Genomic DNA, 21754 nt, shown 5'->3' on the forward strand with positions numbered 1-21754 from the left:
AGAGCTCTGGTGAGGGAGGAAGAGAGCTCTGGTGAGGGAGAGGACGAGAGCTTTGGTGTGGGAGGACGAGAGCTTTGGTGAGGGAGGAAGAGAGCTCTGGTGAGGGAGGAAGAGAGCTCTGGTGAGGGAGGAAGAGAGCTCTGGTGAGGGAGAGAACGAGAGCTCTGGTGAGGGAGGAAGAGAGCTCTGGTGAGGGAGGAAGAGAGCTCTGGTGAGGGAGAGAACGAGAGCTCTGGTGAGGGAGGAAGAGAGCTCTGGTGAGGGAGGAAGTGAGCTCTGGTGAGGGAGAGAACGAGAGCTCTGGTGAGGGAGGAAGAGAGCTCTGGTGAGGGAGGAAGAGAGCTTCGGTGAGAGAAAAAAAAAGATGCCTTAGTGGGGGGGGGGGGGGGAAGAAACATGGTATTGATTGGAGATGGAAAAGTGTGTCTTATAAGACAGGCGAGACAGTATGAGTTGAGGGAAGTAGGAGAGAAAGTAGGGGAAAGTAGTCGATCTCTGCGCTTGGAACAGTTGCCCACAAGCCCCCCCACAGCCCCCCCCCCCCACAGCCCCCCCCCACAGCCCCCCCCCCCACAGCTACGTCCTCGACTCACAACTGAGAATACACGTGCCCTATCACCTGATGCCTCTGTTCCCCCAAGCAGTTCAATAGGTTACCCGGGAGTTAGACCGACTGTTGTGGGTAGCATCATGGGGGCAAGAACAGTAGGTCTAGTATTAGTATTAGTATTAAAAACTGAAATCTCAGCTTGAGGAAGAAGCCCACTCAGCTAATTTACCACTCCGTAAATTATACAACTGTATTGCCTACGTAACCCAGCACCCTAACCTAACCTTTCGAGGACCGATGTGGAGAAAATGTCTCAATATCTCGGTGCTTTTTATCGGCATTAATACATCGTATTATCAACGTTTTGGTCGATTCCGTAAGAAATGCGACTTATTAGTGAGCGGCCAATGGGAACACCGTGTGAAGAAAACATTCGGGAAAAGAAATTAGAAGATGGCGTTCTAATTTAATGGACGGAACTAAGGGGGGAGTTTATAGTTTGTGAAGAGGGTAATAGGGGGGGGGGGGGGGGGTGTGGCGGTAGCGAATAGGGGGGGGGGGAGGAATAATGGGTAATGCCCATAAGGGTGGAAATGGGTATGGAAGTCGTCAAAGAATTTGATTTTAAATTATGAAAAAAATTTAGTTCTAGATCAAAAGGAAAAAAAATGGTTTACAGGCTCATAGAAAACGGGTTTCGGGTGATTAGAAAATGGGGGTCTGGTTGCGGTGGAGGGGGGTGGGGGGAAATAGTGAAGAGAAAACGGGTTTAGTGGGAGACTAAAGTACCGAAATGGAAACCGGTTTAGGTGAAGTTAGCAGAGGAATAGTTACTTTATCCTAAAATTTATCCTAAAATTTATCCTAAAATTTATCCTAAAATTTATCCTAAAATTTATCCTAAAATTTATCCTAAAATTTATCCTAAAATTTATCCTAAAATTTATCCTAAAATTTATCATAAAGTATAAGTGAAAAAACAAAGATAAATTAATTTTGTCCAAATTAATAAAGCGTGACTATGAGCTAAATAGATTTTTTTGTTGTAAATAGTGTTCAACAAATATAATAAAATATATAAATACAATTCAATGAAAAAATGGGGAATTTTTTTTTTAGGAAATTTTGCGAGAATCAGTGAATTGAAGAGACTACGGGCTCACCATAGCCCGTGCTACTTGGAACTTTTTGTTCCAGGTAGCGAATCTTAAACAACAACAGTTTAGTGAATTGGTTAAAGATGAAGAGGGTACATATATTATGTGGAGAGAGGTGATTAGTTGTAAGTAGTGAGAGAGACAGTTTCACAGACAGATAGGTTGACAGACAGGCTGTCACACAGACAGATAGGTTGACAGACAGTCTGTCACACAGATAGGTTGACAGACAGTCTGTTACACAGACAGAAGGTTGACAGACAGGTTGACAGGCAGGCTGTCACACAGACAGATAGATTGACAGACAGGCTATCACACAGACAGATAGATAGACAGACAGGCTATCACCCAGACAGATAGTTTGACAGACAGTCTATCACACGAACAGACAGCTTGACAGACAGGCTGTCACACAACCAATAAGATAAACAATCAATCAGAAATACAAACATAATTCCGAAATTTCAATATGCAAAGGACCAACAAGAAAAAAAAAACAGAACAGTCATTGCATCAGGAGTGTAAGGCGGGGGCCAGGAGCCGACACTCGCCCCCTGCCAGCACCACCTGCAGGTGAGTACATCCAGGTGAGTACATCCAGGTGAGTACACAAACAGACACAAAAAGCAAGGCAACAGGAGGGCAACAGAGAGACTAGAATATAACAATTAAATTTCCCCTCGGAACCAGCAAGGGGACAAACAGGAGGATTTCGGCTCATAAACGGAAGGGGAATTTATGGAAGCAAAGGGGAGAGTGACAGGGGAGGGGGGGGGGAAGAGGGACAAGGGGAGGGAAGGGGGGAGACAGAGAGAGAGAGAGTAGGAAGGTAATAACGAGGGGAATAAAAGGGGGGTGAGAGAGGCAATAGAGGGGGAATAATTACGAGACAGATAGAAGAAGGAAGAAACACTAATTGTCCTTTAGTCTTAGAGGTAATTAGACTTTCTGAACAAAAGGTATGGCCAAAAGTCTTACACGAATAACACACACACAAAAATTCCTTCATAATTATAAATGAGACTTAAGTAAAAAAACTGGGAAGAGTAATCGAGACTTTTAGGGAAAAAAATGTGATGACCAACGAATCTCTGGGGAAAAAAGTCCGGGAGGTTAGTGAAGCCTTTTAAGATAAAGAACTTTTTAGGGATAAGAAAGTCTCGGGCAGGGAAACTCTGGGAGTGAGCCAAACGTGCACGGGAAAGTGGAGAATAAATGAGGATTTAAGAAAATAATGTGTAAGAGAGAGAAAAAGAGAGAGAGAGACAGACAGACAGACAGACAGACAGGGAAAGTCTGGGAGTGAGCGGGACCAAAGGGTCCATCTTATATAAATATAAGCACGATCTGAGTAAGTAAAAAAATGTCTTTGAAAATGTGAGGGGTAAATAAAAAAGTGAAAATGAACTTTGGAGAGTTAATTTTTCAACTACCCCCGACAGTGAAGAAAAACATAGAAATATTGAGAAGATTTGTGTTAGAATCATTAACCTTACCCTTTCGCTCATATTCAACAACATATGTGTACAAAAAAGACTGCTTCCAAAATATATATATATATATATATATATATATATATATATATATATATATATATATATATATATATATATATATATATATATATATATATATATATATTTATATTATTTTACTTTATTATAAACTTCATTACACAAAATTGGATACACACTTGAATCAACATCATGTTAAAATATATTAATGCATCTTTGGGGTCGACCGCGGGAAGGAATGAACATAGACGGGTTGAAGTAAAAAGAAGTCTACAAATACCATCAAAAACGACAGAAAGAAAAGAAAATAAGAAACACGTTCATTGAAGGGAATTTCGACAAGGGAGAGAAGTAGAGAAGCAAAACGATGCTAAGTGAAAGAGAAGGAGGAAGAGATTCAGGGACAGGGGGGGTGGGGGAGGGAAGAGAGAGAGAGAAGGTAAAGGGGGCGGGTAGGAAAGAGAGAAAGAAGTAGGAATTAGTGAACTGTTTCGTGCTGGAGAGCGAGGTTCGCGGATCATATTGCTTGTACGTGGCTATCTTTCCTGTGTTTGGAGGAGTTAGCTGTCATAGGGAGGGTCATGGTGGGGTTGACGGGGATTATACTCGTCTGTCTGTCTGTCTGTCTGCTCTCTCTCTCTCTCTCTCTCTCTCTCTCTCTCTCTCTCTCTCTCTCTCTCTCTCTCTCTCTCTCTCTCTCTCTCTCTCTCTCTCTCTCTCTCTCTGTCTCTCTCTCTCTCTCTTTCTCTCTCTACATCATGCATCTCCCCGGTTAGAAAGGCGGGTTCAAGAGCTAATAGCTCGATTCTGCAGGCACAAGTAGTAATTACACACACACACACACACACACACACACACACACACACACACACACACACACACACACACACACACACACACACACACACACACACACATAGACTATACAGATGTGAGCCCCCAACGACCTTCCATCCACCACCCCCTCTGAACCCCGCCCATGACCCTTCCCCTCCTCTCATGAAGGGGGGGGGGGCCGTCATCCGTGGCCCTGGCATCCGTGGCTAGTGCCAGGGAGCCGCCGTCTGACTCAAACTCAACAAAAAATAATTACTTTATGGTTCTACATTCTAATTATTAATTTTCACAGTAAATACTCCCATTAATATTACGACACTTATGTTCAATCTAGGCACACACTGTAATAGCAAGAGTAAGCCCAGTATAGTAAGAATACAGTTCAGACTACAGTAATTGTTACTGTAGTCTGTAATATTAACATTATTAAGTATGTAATATTAACATTCATGACAGTCACTGATATGAGATATGACAGATGTCATCATTTAAAGTCGTCTGCTGAATAATTTTTTTTTAACTGGACTCAGCTGTTAACTTATTTAACACGTTTAAAAAGCATATTGACAATTAGAATGACGTGTATATTGACAAAAGAGAACGTTCATTAATTTGCACTTGCTTGAGTTAAACTCTAGTAGCCACTTGTTAGATCATATATATATATATATATATATATATATATATATATATATATATATATATATATATATATATATATATATATATATATATATATATATGTGTGTGTGTGTGTGTGTGTGTGTACACTTACGTTAAATTGTTATAGTTGTAATATGATAATAAATGATAAACAGGGGGAGAAGAGTGAATGATATACACTTATAAGAAGCGGAGAGTGAATGATATACACTTATAAGAAGCGGAGAGTGAATGATATACACTTATAAGAAGCGGAGTGTTAATGATATACACTTATAAGAAGCGAAGTGTTAATGATATACACTTATAAGAAGCGGAGAGTGAATGATATACACTTATAAGAAGCGGAGAGTGAATGATATACACTTATAAGAAGCGGAGAGTGAAAGAACCGTAATGAGGTGCTTCAGGATTAGACAAATTATGAGAAAGTTGATGGTAATTTTGAGTGGGAAAACATTTCTGAATAAAAAACGTGAAATCGAATCGACAAGTTAAGAGGGGAAAACTCTTGCATTTATGAGGTGCTTATATAGTGAGAGAGAGAGAGAGAAGACTTGAGGGGAAAGTGAGGGCGGGGGGAGAGAGAGAGAGAGAGAGAGAGAGAGAGAGAGAGAGAGAGAGAGAGAGAGAGAGAGAGAGAGAGAGAGAGAGAGGGAGAGAGAGGGAGAGGGAGAGAGAGAGAGAGAAGACTTGAGGGGAAAGTGAGGGCGGGGAGAGAGAGAGAGAGAGAGAGAGAGAGAGAGAGAGAGAGAGAGAGAGAGAGAGAGGGAGAGGGAGAAGAGAGGGAGAGGTTCCCTATACTCTTTATTTTGTCCATTCATCTCCCTTCTTTTTCTGGTCTCCTTCTTCACCTCTCCCCTTATTACTTCGTCCTCCGTGGCTCTGCTGTTTCTCTTAGTTCTCTTTTTCCTTTTCCCCTCTCTCTAATATTTCCTCCTCCCCTCTCTCGCTTCTCTTCTTCTCTCGCACCTACTTTAGGATTTTGTTTCTTACCAACAGACTCCTTCTCTTCCTCCCTTTGCCCTTTTCTGCTTTCTCCTCATCTCCTTTATTCTCGTCTTATATCTCACATGATCTTTATAATGTTTAATTATGTCTTTGTGCGTGTGTGTGTGTGTGTGTGTGTGTGTGTGTGTGTGTGTGTGTGTGTGTGTGTGTGTGTGTGTGTGTGCGTGTGTGCGTGTGTGTGTGTGTGTGTGTGTGTGTGTGTGTGTGTGTGATTACTGAAGAGTGACATCTAGCTCTTGAAGCTCCCACCTCCAGGCTCTAAATTACCCTCTCTCCACATTATCGTTTTCATCATTTTCTGTAAAATTGTTAATGGAATTGGCTCCAAGAACCTCTCTCTCTCTCTCTTCCTTCAAGGCAGCCCAGGTGCCGGCCACTCGTTCGGGTAACGCGAACCTCCTCTTGCCTCTCCTCGACTCAATTGCGTGTCCAACTGATGTCCCCTTGTCCTACCTCGTATTAATTTAAATAAGCTTCCTTTATCTCTGTCCATTTCCCCCTCACTTTCTTGTAGGTAGTGATCATGCACCCCTCTCTTTCTTCTCTCATCTAAGATGTGAGGGGTGATCAGGTCCCCTCTAACCTGTTCTCATAGCGGAAGCCATTACAACTGTATTAGTACCATTCTGGTACTAATTAGTACCTTTCTGGTACTAATTAGTACCATTCTGGTACTAATTAGTACCATTCTGGTACTAATACAGTTGCAAAACTCGGAATCTTTTTTTTCACATATATTTTTTTGTGTGTGTTTTACGTGGTGTGGGTCCCGTGCTGGTGCTCGATATGATTTCACTTATCTTGAGGTTATCTTGAGATGATTTCGAGGCTTTAGTGTCCCCGCGGCCCGGTCCTCGACCAGGCCTCCACCCCCGGGAAGCAGCCCGTGACAGCTGACTAACACCCAGGTACCTATTTTACTGCTTGGTAACAGGGGCATAGGGTGAAAGAAACTCTGCCCATTGTTTCACTCCGGCGCCCGGGATCGAACCCGGGACCATAGGATCACAAATCCAGCGTGCTGTCCGCTCGGCCAACCGGCTCCCTAAACTTAAACGATGTGTATGGATTTGAACGCTTCTTTATGAAGATTCTTAAATGCTGTTGTTATGTTTGGTAACTTCCCATGTGCCGCTGATGTTATCCTGTTTACATGAGCTTCTGTTGTTGTGATTATGTCTGCTCTCAGGCTCTTTATTTTTTGTTTTTAATTACCATACAAAGAAGTCTCCTATCCCCCCTTACACATTTTCATTACTTTTCACGTGTTTGAATTGAATTCTGGCAGCCATTTAACTTCCCGCTACGGGAGTTTATCACGGGCTTCAGGCAACATACAACAGTCCTCTTCAGTTTTTACTCTCCACATTAACTTTGCGTCATCTGCAAACATCGCTATGAACGATCTCCCTCCCTATGCGAGGTCATTTACATAAATTAAAAACAGCCATGGTCCAAGGACAGAACCCTGTGAAACACCACTTTCTACTCCTGTCCAGCTTGACAGATTCTCTCTCACTATGACCCTTTGTTTCCCGTCCATCAAGTATTCCCGTACCTACTCTACTGTCTTTCCTGTTACTTACCTAGTTGTGCTTGCGGGGGTTGAGCTCTGGCTCTTTGGTCCCGCCTCTCAACTGTCAATCAATTGGTATACAGGTTCCTGAGCCTACTGGGCTCTATCATATCTACACTAGAAGCTGTGTATGGAGTCAGCCTCCACCTCCTCCACCTGTGTGTGTGTGTGTGTGTGTGTGTGTGTGTGTGTGTGTGTGTGTGTGTGTGTGTGTGTGTGTGTGTGTGTGTGTGTGTACTCACCTATTTGTGCTTGCGGGGGTTGAGCTTTGGCCCTTTGGTCTTTGGTCCTGTGTGTGTGTGTGTGTGTGTGTGTGTGTGTGTGTGTGTGTGTGTGTGTGTGTGTGTGTGTGTGTGTGTGTGTGTGTGTCTTCCCTCCTCCCCCCCCCCCACAATGCACCGCGCCCTCTACCACATAAAGCACGTAATCACCGGCCAATGGATCATTTAACACATAAACTACCCATTCGGTGATTACGAATGAGGTGCCGCGCCGTGATATAAATTACCAATCAAGGGCTTAGAATGAGTTAGGTACAAAGTCTGAACTGCCAATTACTCTTTACGGCCATTTTAGCAATCTAATTAAGCTAGACGGGGGTGGGTGGGTGGAGGAGGGGTGATTTCCTTGTTAAAGGGCGGGGTAGCTGGGGGGGGGGGGAATTGAGGGGGGGGTGAATTGAGGGGGGGGGGAGGGTGGTAATGGTGTGTTTGGAGTAGAATTTAGCGGGGGGGGGGGGTAATATAGTAATATATTAAATATTTTATATTACATATATTAAATATATTACAGAACCATTAGGTTCAAAATAACATTTACACGTTTCGAAAGTTTAGTAACAATATACCATAATATGAAACTTGTAATCCCCTAAACCCTTCCTATAGTATACAAAGTAATCCCCTAAACCCTTCCTATAGTATACAAAGTAATCCCCTAAACCCTTCCTATAGTATACAAAGTAATCCCCTAAACCCTTCCTATAGTATACAAAGTAATCCCCTAAACCCTTCCTATAGTATACAAAGTAATCCCCTAAACCCTTCCTATAGTATACAAAGTAATCCCCTAAACCCTTCCTATAGTATACAAAGTAATCCCCTAAACCCTTCCTATAGTATACAAAGTAATCCCCTAAACCCTTCCTATAGTATACAAAGTAATCCCCTAAACCCTTCCTATAGTATACAAAGTAATCCCCTAAACCCTTCCTATAGTATACAAAGTAATCCCCTAAACCCTTCCTATAGTATACAAAGTTAACCTTGCAATAGGTAATAATTCTCGTTGCTTACTCATGTAAAATATATGTGCCCAAATGTTTCTATCCTACCTGGGTGTGTAGGGTAGGTAAGTACTCGTTTTCTATACTATTGGTGGAGTTTACAAGAGTAAACTGCTCTATTCCCTCCCAAACAGTCGTTTTGTACAATTGTAAACCGCAAATGGCTTTCTAAATAGCGGAACAAGACCCGCCTAGTTTAACCTGTCCTATGTTTAAATAAGCGAGGAACCACCCTAGAGAGCACAGAGGAGCTCGGAGCACGAGTTAAAAAAGAATAAACGTCTAAATCTGGCGAAACTTCAAGTTTCTTTAGTGAATTCTAATGCTATACTTAAGGGATCAGCGCCTCTGAACTTTTCTCTCCGGGTGAGAAGTTCACTTTAAACCAGGCGGCGAGGCCACGAATTTGTGCCACATGTGTGTGTGTGTAGTTCCCATTTGGAGTCACATATGTGGTGTATTCCATGGTGTGACAGGTGTGTAATTGACACCCCCCTTTTCTGACCCCCCCCCACACACACACACCACCATTTAGTCTGGCCTACCTTCAACCCAACACCGGTTTCTGCCCTCTCCCCCCCCCCCACAGTCCCCTCTCCCCCCCAACACTCCCTCTTCCTCCCCCCCTCCCTCTCCCCCCACCATAAAGAGGGGAGAGGGAGGGGGGAGGAAGATTTAAATGGTCTTAAACCATTTTTTTTTTTTGCGCAAGTAGCTCTTTAAATTTATCTTATTATTATGACTATTTTCCGGTTTTTAAACGAGCTTTTTTTTCCCCTCGTGATCTCCCCTCGGCCTTCCTGTTTGCCTCTTTCCCCTCAGCCTACCCACTCCTCTTTCCCCTCAGCCTACCTGTTCCCCTCTTTCCCCTCAGCCTACCCACTCCTCTTTCCCCTCAGCCTACCTGTTCCCCTCTTTCCTTAGCTTCTGGTTCTCCTTTCCACCCTCAGTTATCCTGTTTCCCCCTCTCGCCCTCTTCCACCTTCCTCCCTTTCCCCTCTTCGTAATTACCTTTTCCTCTCTCTCTCTCTCTCTCTCTCTCTCTCTCTCTCTCTCTCTCTCTCTCTCTCTCTCTCTCTCTCTCTCTCTCTCTCTCTCTCTCTCTCTCTCTCTCTCTCTCTTTCTGTTTCCACATCACTCAGTCTGAACTTGAAATAATTTGTATTTTTTTCTTTTCTCCACGTCAGTCTCCTTAATGTTAATCCCGTTAATATGAACTCCGTTATATTCGCCTCATTAATATCAGACTTTTAATATTGATCCCCCGTAATAACGGCCGCCTTGATATTGGTCCTCTTAATAATGTTATATGTAACATTGGTGTCCTTAACGACCAGTGTTCGTAATGGCCGGCGGTGTAACAGTGCTGTAATAACAGATGGATAACTCTCCAAAAGCGTTGCCATGTTGCTATGATATGCAAGAAGAGAGAACTGCCAGACCGCTGGAAAACTCCCTCACCAGTGGCCCCACATTCAAGAAGAGATTGATTGGGGGGGGGGGGGGTAGAAATAGCCCATGATTGGGGGGTAGAAATAGCCCAAGCTACTCTATCCCTTTGAGATGTATTTCTTTCTTGTCTCAATAAACATACATGAACTTGAAGAGATCGGCAGAACCTCTGAATTGAAATTTTACTCCCGTCTGTTAACCGTGAGCGGATGATACAGCTGATGTATGTGTTTCACTCCAATAAGACTCCCAAATTATGAAGAACTCTCCCGACACTAACCACAAGGCGTTTAAGAAGACGATAATTATTATTTATACCTATACATGCCGATGTGTGGATTGTCAGTACCAATGCTCTCAATATATAGGCAAGACGACTACATCTCTATCAAATAACTTGCCAGTGATCAAACAAGAAGGCTCCATTAATCATCACATAACTTCTATATACAACTTAACGTCACAAGAGAGAAATTCTAACCAGCAACTCCTAAATATTTGACAAATACAGTGATAATAAGAGATTGGATACTGCAGAAGCACTTGACATCAAGCACACTCGTCCACTTATCAGTTCATGTCAGTTCAGGCAGAGGAGGAGAGGCAGTTCATGTCAGTTCGGGCAGAGGAGGAGAGGTAGTTCATGTCAGTTCAGGTAGAGGAGTAGAGGTAGTTCATGACAGTTCAGGCAGAGGAGGAGAGGTAGTTCATGTCAGTTCAGGTAGAGGAGTAGAGGTAGTTCATGACAGTTCAGGCAGAGGAGGAGAGGTAGTTCATGTCAGTTCAGGCAGAGGAGGAGAGGTAGTTCATGTCAGTTCGGGGAGAGGAGGAGAGGTAGTTCATGTCAGTTGAGGCAGAGGAGTAGAGGTAGTTCATGTCAGTTCAGGCAGAGGAGGAGAGGTAGTTCATGTCAGTTCGGGCAGAGGAGTAGAGGTAGTTCATGTCAGTTCAGGCAGAGAAGGAGAGTCAGTTCAGGCAGAGAAGGAGAGTCAGTTCATGTCAGTTCAGGCAGAGAAGGAGAGTCAGTTCATGTCAGTTCAGGCAGAGAAAGAGAGTCAGTTCATGTCAGTTCAGGCAGGGAAGGAGAGTCACTTCATATCAGTTCACCATTCCATCAGAGCGACCAAGATATAAAGTGATTATCAGGAGACAGTGCCAAGACTGTGATTATATAAAACACCTTGAAGGAATATCATAACGAGGCTGAATCCTGGGGATGCTCATTAGCTGGCCCCTAGTAGTTAGCTAGACATACACACACACACGATACTCTCACTAGCCCCGTGAGAAACCCAGGGAGGATTGACTGGGAACCAATCCCTAACTGTCCGTCCCTGTTCTCCCAGCAGCAATTGGGTGGCCTGTAAGTTGAATTCATTGGCGGGTCGTATTTCAGGTAAAAACTTGAAGGGGGGGAAAGGTTTACCATGAGCTATGGAAGGGAAAAGCTCTCAGCCTGCTAACTGGAGTCAGAAATCGTAAAAAAGAAATATGTTGGTAAAAGAGAGAGAGAGAGAGAGAGAGAGAGAGAGAGAGAGAGAGAGAGAGAGAGAGAGAGAGAGAGAGGAGGGGTTAAGAGAGACAGAGAGAGTGAGAGAGAGAGAGAGAGAGAGAGAGAGAGAGAGAGAGAGAGAGAGAGAGAGAGAGAGAGAGAGGGAGAGAGAGAGGGTAAATACTGAACCCACCGTTAAGGGAGGAATTACGGCTTGGGGGAAAACACAGGAATATTCCTTTGGCTGCTGTAGAGGGCCACTTACCCCTGACTTATGGGATAAAATACGCCCTAAAGATGGCCTGTGGCTTAGCACACTCTTGGCCACCCTTTTCCCCTTGATCCCCGGCTACTGCCAAACCTAATAGAAACAAGGAACGATAAAATTGAGAGTAATTGGGCCCCTATTTCTAAACCTTTAGTATAAATAGGCAGAGGAAAATAGGGAGGATTGAGGACTTATAATATTGGATATATTTCTTGCTTTTAATACATTTATTTGAATACAGAAATGATTTACTGAATTTGTATACTAGCTCATTGTTTCACGAAATGGGAAATAGGAAACAGAGTAATTGGCACAAAATTATTATTCCCCACGATGAAGAAGAGACATTTCTCGTCTCCTCTTAAATATAAATGAATAAAAGAAAGTATTAAATGAAAATTAAATTATTTACATAAATAAAATTTATTCATAATAATAATAATAATAATAATAATAATAATAATAATAATAATAAAAATAATAATACAGTACTTGTATTATTATAGCAATTAAAATAGTGGGGGGGGGGGAGGGCACTGACACCTAAATGTATCATACTGTTTCCCCCTCTCACACATCCCCTAGCCCCCCCCCCCCGCTCACCCCCGAAATCCACCTCCAACCCACCGCTCAAGCACCACCTCAAACTCTAAATCCCTCACCCAATAGACCCATCCCCCCAAAAAATCCTATATACTACCTCAACTCCCTCGCTAAAAGCCTCTCGCAAACACTCCCCCATCCCCCCCCAAATCCCCAGTGTCTCCCCCCCCCGCCTACCCCCAATCCCCAGGTGGGGATGTGGTTGGGCCCTATGTATACTAGAGGAGGTGGTCGTAGGGGGAGGGGGTAACTCCCTAAATGAAGATGCGAAGATGTTGGGGACGACTCTATGCGTAGAGGAGGAGGAGGAGGGGGTTGTGGAGGCATGTGTAAACTAAGACTTCGATACAAGCGTCAAAAAGAACCGGAGGGTAGTTATTTATTGGGACCAGGAGCTGGAGCCCATTCCCAAAAAAACACAAATAAGAACAGACACACACACACACACACACACACACACACACACACATGGCCATCCCATGGCTGTGAGGACATCTCCACACATGGAGATGGCCATCCCGGGCTGTGAGGAGTTCAGAGACTACATAGCAGGCACCATAACAATGGGAGGACCAAGAATAGTAGTAGCAGTAATATACAACCCTCCACCAAATGGCAGGAGACCCAGTCAAGAGTATGAAAACAACAACAAGGCAGTTAACACTATAATTGAGAGGGCAGCCTCTGCTGCCTGTAGAAATAGATCCCACCTGCTCATCATGGGCGACTTCAATCACGGAAAGATTGACTGGGAGAACAAGGAACCGCATGGAGGCGAGGATACGTGGAGAGCCAAACTATTGGAGGTGGTGACAAGCAACTTTTTAACGCAGCATGTCGGAGAACCCACAAGGATGAGAGGCAATGACGAACCAGCGAGACTCGACCTAGTGTTCACTCTGAACGACTCCGACATAAGAGAAATCGGTTTTGAGGACCCAGTAGGAATGAGCGACCACAGTGTACTGGTGTTTGAGTACTTGATTGAAGAAGGGTTATTGAACTCGAGGAGGGATACCGAAACCAAAAGGTTAGCATACCGAAAGGGAAACTATGAGGGGATAAGAAAATTCCTAACAGATATAGCATGGGAAACAGAGCTCAGGGGAAAGACGGCCCAAGATATGATGGATTACATCACGCAGAAGTGCAAGGACGCAGCAAACAAGTTTGTCCCAGTCCAAAAGGAAAACAGAGAAATGAAGATGAGAAACCCATGGTTTAATCAAAGATGTAGGCTAGCTAAGCAGCAAAGTAAAAGGGCATGGAGAAACTATAGGAATAACAGGACACTGGAGAGCAGAGAAAGATACCAGAATGCCAGGAATGAATATGTCAGGATGAGAAGAGAGGCAGAAAGACAATACGAAAATGACATCGCAAGCAAGGCAAAGACTCAGCCTAAATTGTTGCATAGCCACATTAGGAGAAAAACAACAGTAAAGGAACAGGTTATGAGATTAAGGATAGGGGCGGAAGGATTCACTACAAATGACAAGGAAGTGTGTGAGGAATTGAATAAGAAATTCCAGGAGGTCTTCACCTTAGAACAAGGAGAAATTCCAGAGGTAAGTGAGGGAATAGCTAACCAGGAACCACTGGAAGAGTTTGAGATTACCAGTGGGGAAGTAAGGAAGTGTTTACTAGAGTTGGACGTGACGAAGGCTATAGGCCCAGATGGAATCTCCCCTTGGGTTCTAAAGGAAGGAGCAAGAGAACTGAGCCTACCACTCTCCATAGTGTATAACAAATCACTGGCAACAGGGGAACTGCCAGATATTTGGAAAGCAGCTAACGTAGTCCCGATATACAAGAAAGGGGATAGACAGGAGGCACTGAACTACAGGCCAGTGTCCCTAACCTGCATACCATGCAAGCTGATGGAGAAGATTGTGCGAAAAAAACTAGTGGAGCATCTGGAGCGAAGGAACTTTGTAACACAGCATCAACATGGGTTCAGGGATGGCAGGTCCTGCCTCACAGGGTTACTTGAATTCTACGACCAGGCAACAAAAATAAGGCAAGAAAGAGAAGGGTGGGCAGACTGCATATTTTTGGATTGTCAGAAAGCCTTTGATACAGTGCCACACAAGAGGCTAGTGCGAAAGTTGGAGATGCAGGCTGGAGTGAGAGGGAAGGTACTCCGGTGGATAGAGGAATACCTAAGCAACAGGAGACAACGAGTCTGTGTGAGGGGTGAAGTCTCAGATTGGCGAGACGTCACAAGTGGAGTCCCGCAGGGGTCAGTCCTCGGACCTATACTGTTTCTGGTATATGTAAATGATCTCCCAGAGGGTATAGATTCGTTCCTCTCAATGTTTGCCGACGATGCAAAAATTATGAGGAGGATTGAAACAGAGGATGATAGTAGGAGGCTACAAGATGACCTGGATAGACTGAGTGAATGGTCCAACAAATGGCTGTTGAAGTTCAACCCGAGTAAATGCAAAGTAATGAAACTAGGCAGTGGAAACAGGAGGCCAGGCACAGGATACAGAATAGGAGATGAAGTACTTAATGAAACAGACAGAGAGAAAGATCTAGGAGTTGATATCACACCAAACCTGTCTCCTGAAGCCCACATAAAGAGAATAACGTCTGCGGCATATGCGAGGCTGGCTAACATCAGAACGGCGTTCAGGAACCTGTGTAAGGAATCATTCAGAATCTTGTACACCACATATGTAAGACCAATCCTGGAGTATGCGGCCCCAGCATGGAGCCCGTACCGTGTCAAGCACAAGACGAAGCTGGAAAAAGTCCAAAGGTATGCTACTAGACTAGTCCCAGAACTAAGAGGCATGAGTTATGAGGAAAGGCTGCGGGAAATGCACCTCACGACACTGGAAGACAGAAGAGTAAGGGGGGACATGATCACAACCTACAAAATCCTCAGGGGAATCGACCGGGTAAACAAGGACGAACTTTTCAACACTGGTGGGACGCGAACAAGGGGACACAGGTGGAAGCTGAGTACCCAAATGAGCCACAGAGACGTTAGAAAGAACTTTTTCAGTGTCAGAGTAGTTAGCAAATGGAATGCATTAGGAAGTGATGTGGTGGAGGCTGACTCCATTCACAGTTTCAAATGTAGATATGATAGAGCCCAATAGGCTCAGGAATCTGTACACCAGTTGATTGACGGTTGAGAGGCGGGACCAAAGAGCCAGAGCTCAACCCCCGCAAGCACAATTAGGTGAATTAGGTGAGTACACACACAGAGTGGAGAGAGCGTAGCTCTCATCCTGTAACTACACTTTGGTAATTACACACACACACACACACACACACACACACACACACACACACACACTACACACACACACACACACACACACACACACACTACACACACACACACACACACACACACACACACACACACACACACACACACACACACACACACGCGCGCGCGCGCGCGCGATAGTTCCCCTGTCAAGACCCCCGCTAAGACAAAGGTATACTTCATTATACCCCGCAGGTATGAGCGAGGAAGACGAGGGACATCATTCAAGACTTGACTGCACTTAGCATACTCCCTAAACAATATGCTTAGGTAAGTGAAGATGTGCCCCCTTGGCTTTATTGCTTTATTCTTATCCACTTTATTTTTTAAAGTTATTAAACATTATATGTAACTAATTACTTTGAACTGATGCCGAGGTTACTAGAAATGTATAGTTATGTAGTGTTCCGCGGAGATATATTAAGATATCTCTCTCTCTCTCTCTCTCTCTCTCTCTCTCTCTCTCTCTCTCTCTCTCTCTCTCTCTCTCTCTCTCTCTCTCTCTCTCTCTCTCTCTCTCTCTCAGCCTGAGACTATAGAATCCTTCTGATATCTTGTCTTTCTTATATCTCCTTACCAGACTCCCACCCTCAACTACTCCAAGGAGGCCTGGTCGACGACCGGGCCGCGGGGACGCTAAGCCCCGGAAGCACCTCAAGAAAGCAAGCACCTCAAGGTAACCCTGTGCTGGAGACCGTAGTACTAACAGGTAGTTATACCCAAGGTTAAGAATGAGAAGGGATAAGAAGGAAGATGGAGGCAAGTTGCCCTCTAGAAGGTGTTTTATGCAATGGTTGAGTGGCTCTGAAGAACGGAGGTGCCGTGCCACTCTCTCCCCCCCTCAAGTGGCACTCAAACACCCTCTTACACCCCCTCCCCCTTCCTCCCCACACACCCCAACTCTACTTCCCATTTCCTTTCATATTCAGAGTTGACGCTCAAGTGATTGATTTGTCCCCAGGTGAGTAGAATGAGAGTGAATGAAAGTCACTCAGAGGGAGGTCTCAAGTGCACTTACACTAGGAGAGAGTCCATTAATGTTTAGGGTGATAACACATGTTTTAAGGTTGATAACACGTATCTTAAGGTTGATAACACGTGTCTTAAGGTTGATAACACGTGTCTTAAGGTTGATAACACGTGTCTTAAGGTTGATAACACGTGTTTTAAGGTTGATAACACGTGTTTTAAGCATGATAACACCTTAGTCAAGGTTAAGACCACTTACGTTTAGAAAATAATATCGTGAATATTTCGCGAGTTATCTTTGCAATTATTGGTGTGAACTATTAATATATATATATATATATATATATATATATATATATATATATATATATATATATATATATATATATATATATTATTTATTTATTTATTTATTTATTTATTTATATATATACAAGAAGGTACATTGGGTTTGTGAGAATACATTGGATAGTACAGTATTTACATTCTTGTAAAGCCACTAGTACGCACAGCGTTTCGGGCAGGTCCTTAATCTAGCAGATAATTTTAAGTAGGTAAATTTTAAGTAGTATATAACTTGTATAGGCTTCGAGCTCGGTGTCTCCAAATTCCAAAAAGGGTGGGGGGGAGGGAGGGGAGGGGGATCTCCAAGTTGGGTAACTTTTAGCACATTGTGGTACATGGGTTAAGGCATCTGACGTGGCCTAGGACGCTGGTTCGATCCCGCAGTGTGCCCTGCTTCAAAGATATTTTCATTTAATGCATGATTGAATGGTCAGTGAGAACTGATCTCACGCTCAGTCTGGCAAGTTAGTGGCGGTCAAAGTCAACCCCAATTTCGGTCTCAGAGTTATTTTGATATTCATCAATCACAGCTCTGTTATTATTCATCAATCACATATTAATCCCATTCGGATTTTCAGTTATGCTAATCCCGAACAAGTTTTCTATTTCACATACAACCCCCCAGAAAATTTTATATCCAGCTAACTCACCCATTACCCAGCGAGGTTAATCCCCTGGCCATCTTTTATTAAGCGGATTTAATCGTATAATAGACCCACATATCCCACACATATTCACAACATACAAAATTTTAATACAAAAAAAGGTCGTGGATCTTAAGAATACAGTATGTGATAATAAATTCACAGGTTAGTCTATTGCACATTCACTGGTTAGTCTATTGCACATTACTGGTTAGTCTATTGCACATTCACATTCACTATTGTTAGCTTATAGCACTATAGTCCTCACAGCGTAAATTTTCCCATAAATTTGGTAAATCTTGTTGACCAGACCACACACTAGAAGGTGAAGGGACGACGACGTTTCGGTCCGTCCTGGACCATTCTCAAGTCGATTGTGACTTGGTAAATCTTTTCCAAGATTCCAATTTACCAAGATTGGTAAATCTTTTCTTGAAACAATTGCAGTTTCCTTCATATAATGACGCGTACGGTAATTGTTTCAATTATATACAGATTAGCTATCAACCTATCTGATTCAATTTATGCAAATGTAACCCATTTTATGTCAAATTTTTTTTTTATCATTTCAGGCAGCTTGGTTCATGTTTTCAGGCAACATTTTCATTCTTCTAGAAGCATTTTCTTTCGTTATTCATGATAATTATTCCGACAAACAAACTGTTAATCTCACAAGTTATTAGTCTGATCTCCCCCGGCAAACTTAAGCCCCTTCAGACCGTCCCTGCAATCCACTTTAGTCTGCTCCTGTTATCTGCTGATGTCAAGTTCCGACAGATAACGCCAGGAGATAAATCCCCTGGATGCTGTAGTGGCGCCCCAGGATCACACTAGCGTGATAGATCAAATAAACAAATCCAGAAATCCAGACTAAGGCAGCGTCTGGGATCATCCCGTACGTAGGTTCGAACCCTCATCACGGCCCTTGTGGATTTGCTCATATATATATCCCACCATTTATAGCACATATTTATTCTTAGTATATATGAATGGAAGCCTCAACGGGTGGCCACCTGCCGCAGGCCCGGCCAGAGACGCCCATGGGAAAAAATGTCATTTCTGGCAGTGTGCATTTTGTGGTGTGGTCTGTTGTGCGTATTTAAAAATTTTATTTTTTATATTTATAGGTAATATTGGTGATGGTGGAGATACAGGAAGATGTTGGTGTAATATGAAAAAGGGAAAAAAATACCTACTTGGCCTTTTAAAGTGAATTTACCCATGTGTATGTATGTGTGTGTGTGTGTGTGTGTGAAGGGGTTTGGCTTTAGCTCTCGGGCTCGGCCTTTCCTTTTAATTGGTTGTTAGTTACAGGGATTAAAGGTTCTCTCTGTTCCACATCCTGTTCTAATACATCCAATTTACCCATTTGTTATCATAAAGAAATGAATCCTTTTTTCCCTATGGATTTTAGTAAAATACTCACACACGCACACACACACACACACACACACACACACACACACACACACACACACACACACACTCACACGCGCGCGCATGGCAATATAAACTTTGTACACGGAATGACGTATACAAAGATTGGTCTGATGAGAGACTGAGCCGAGGGACATTGATCCACGGCAGCGCCTCAAGGTAATTTCGAGATAACCTTAAGTTAACCTCAATGTATTCTCAAAGTAACCTGAAAGTAACCTCATGGTATAGTACTTGGCACATGTGACGTTTCAAGCTGAAGTACATATATATGACTGAGAATTACGAATGCCACAAAAGCTAAAGCTTTTGGGAATTAAGGAATGATTTAAGCTTCAGGTCAGCCTTAGAATCGTGATTCTAGACTTCAGACAGGAATAATTGAGTAAGAGGGATATAAGACAGACTAATAATAACGAGTATTATTATTATCAATCCGGAATGGGCCTCGCGATCATTCTGAACGCCAAGGTGGACAGAAGTAACGAAAGTGATCTCTCTCTCTCTCTCTCTCTCTCTCTCTCTCTCTCTCTCTCTCTCTCTCTCTCTCTCTCTCTCTCTCTCTCTCTCTCTCTCTCTTGTAACACTGTAAAAGTGTTTGGGTTAGGTTATTTAAAATATATATAGAGTACATGAGTCACAGACAAGGATCTGAGAGGCGCCAGTTGTCTGCCTGAGATCTCACACCTCAAAGCGTTAATGACCTCAAGTGACCTGAGGTCAGATCATGAGAATTTCACCTTGCTTCCGCTAAGCTCTTAATTGTAGTCTGGTAGCCTTCAAACAAGCCGACGTTTAAGGAGTGGCTTGGTAGTGCCGGAGGCTATCTATTTGTGGGCGGAGTTAGCTACTAGGTTCCCCAATATAAACTCGGAGAGCTATCCAGAAAGAGCATTAACAGACAGAGCAGCAGACGAGCCAGGAGAGCAGAGAGAAGACAGCCCTATCAGGGAGGCTGTCGGCCGGCAGGGGCGAGACAGTCTCTGTCAAGCTACAGACCCCCCCCCCCTCTCTATTCAACTTAGACTCCGTCCTCGGTGAGTGAACAGTGAGGTGACTTGGTCGTGTTTACATATGTTGTGTGATGATCAGGGGCAGTCAAGTTGTAGGGTTCTCGAATTCTTGGATGATGACTCACTTTGCATATTAAACTGGAACATTTTAATTGAATTGCTAAATTATGATACTTCATGGGAAATATAATTATGAATTTATTATTTAAATTGTGTTTAACTTTGTTCCCTAGAGCTTAGAGTTGAGGTGAGAAAGCCTCGGGGATTATTGGTTCCCTGATTTTAAGGAGTACATGGTACAGAGGGAACATACTAATAATGAACTCATGATAACATCTTTTGAGAATTTTGTGATACAGGCAAGTTCCATTCCTTGTCTTGTATGTAATGATCATGAATGGATGGTGGCAGCATTTCGTCTTCTACTATCTACTCTTCTACGTCTACTATCTACTCTTCTACTTCTACCTATCTACACCTCTCCCTCCACCCCCTCTCTAAACTCTCACTTTCAGCTAATGACCCTCCTCGCTCCTCCCACCTCTCTCCCTCTCACCCCCAAGCCCTCACTAATTACTTCACTATTCATTTCTTTCCTTTCGTTTTCTCTTATACGTTTGTGGCAAAATGATTTTGTATTCTAGAGTTCTCTCTAGAGTTTCGGGTAGCTGATCCAGTTACGGCGCCTTGTAGTCTTAGCACCTAGGTAGTCAAATACCTAGGTTTACAAGGTGTTGAACGAGAGAGGCGGCCTTAGGAACTCTGGAGGTGCTCTAGAATAGTTAGCTAACTGGGGACGGGATAACGGACTAGAGAGAGCTGTTTCCCCCGGCCTCGTTAGTTAACTGGGGGGTGGAATAATGGTCAAGATAGAGCTATTTCCCCCACCCCCCGTTACAATGATGGCAGCGGTGTTGAACAATGTTGTAGGTAGTTGGTGTTCTTTTAACATTGTTCAGTCCCACGTGTCTTTTGCCGCTCAGGCGCTATCAGGGAGATCTTGACAGGTGTTTATTATTCGCGAGTTAGCGAACTTTGTTCAGGTTAGGAGATTGTGATTCTCTGGTGTTGTGGTTTTAGTGATTTTTTGTGTTTTGTGGTGTTCAGGGAATGTTCACCAGAACTTGCGTGTGTAGTGATTAATGTTAGTGATAAGATTTGGTGATTTGGGAACTCAGCGGTGTTGGTAGGGGAGCTCACCTGAGTGTGACAGGTGACCTCGCATGTCCCACGGGGACACCCAGCCACCGCTGGTCTCCAGGTCAGTGGGAGTGGCAGGTGTAGTTCTTAAGTAGTTTAAGTGTGGTTCTGCTCAGATTATTGCGATCGACTGTTTTACTCCATTTGAACGCAATAACCCGAGGTGTACTGGTATTGTACAGCATGCTAGTGTGGACTAGTGTGTCAGTAGACTTCACGTTGGGGACGCTCGACGTTAGATAGTCTGGTCACAGGGGTGACAACAGTTTGGGAGTTGTTTACCGGCGGAGAAGCTAGGGAAACACTCTGGGTCACGTAGGTGGCTGTAGGTTAAGGGTGGGAGTAATGGTTAATTATGTACTTAAGATTAGGAACGGTACAGTTAAGTTTAGGCTAGTGTTTTGTCTATTAGTGTTGATTTTTTTTTGTGACAAGTTAAAAGTAGTGAT

General features: G+C 43.5%; 1 long non-coding RNA gene across 1 annotated transcript in view; it reads left to right on the plus strand.

Annotated features, from left to right (window-relative positions):
- Positions 1–16104, plus strand: part of LOC138365194 (uncharacterized) — a 209800-nt gene extending 193696 nt beyond the window's left edge. Inside the window, exon 3 of the long non-coding RNA XR_011228758.1 lies at positions 15893–16104. This is a non-coding gene — a long non-coding RNA (uncharacterized lncRNA). The remainder of the gene's footprint in view (positions 1–15892) is intronic.
- The last annotated feature ends 5650 nt before the right edge of the window (positions 16105–21754 follow it).

The sequence above is a fragment of the Procambarus clarkii genome, chromosome 16 (genome assembly GCF_040958095.1).
Source record: "Procambarus clarkii isolate CNS0578487 chromosome 16, FALCON_Pclarkii_2.0, whole genome shotgun sequence".
Classification (NCBI taxonomy): domain Eukaryota; kingdom Metazoa; phylum Arthropoda; class Malacostraca; order Decapoda; family Cambaridae; genus Procambarus; species Procambarus clarkii.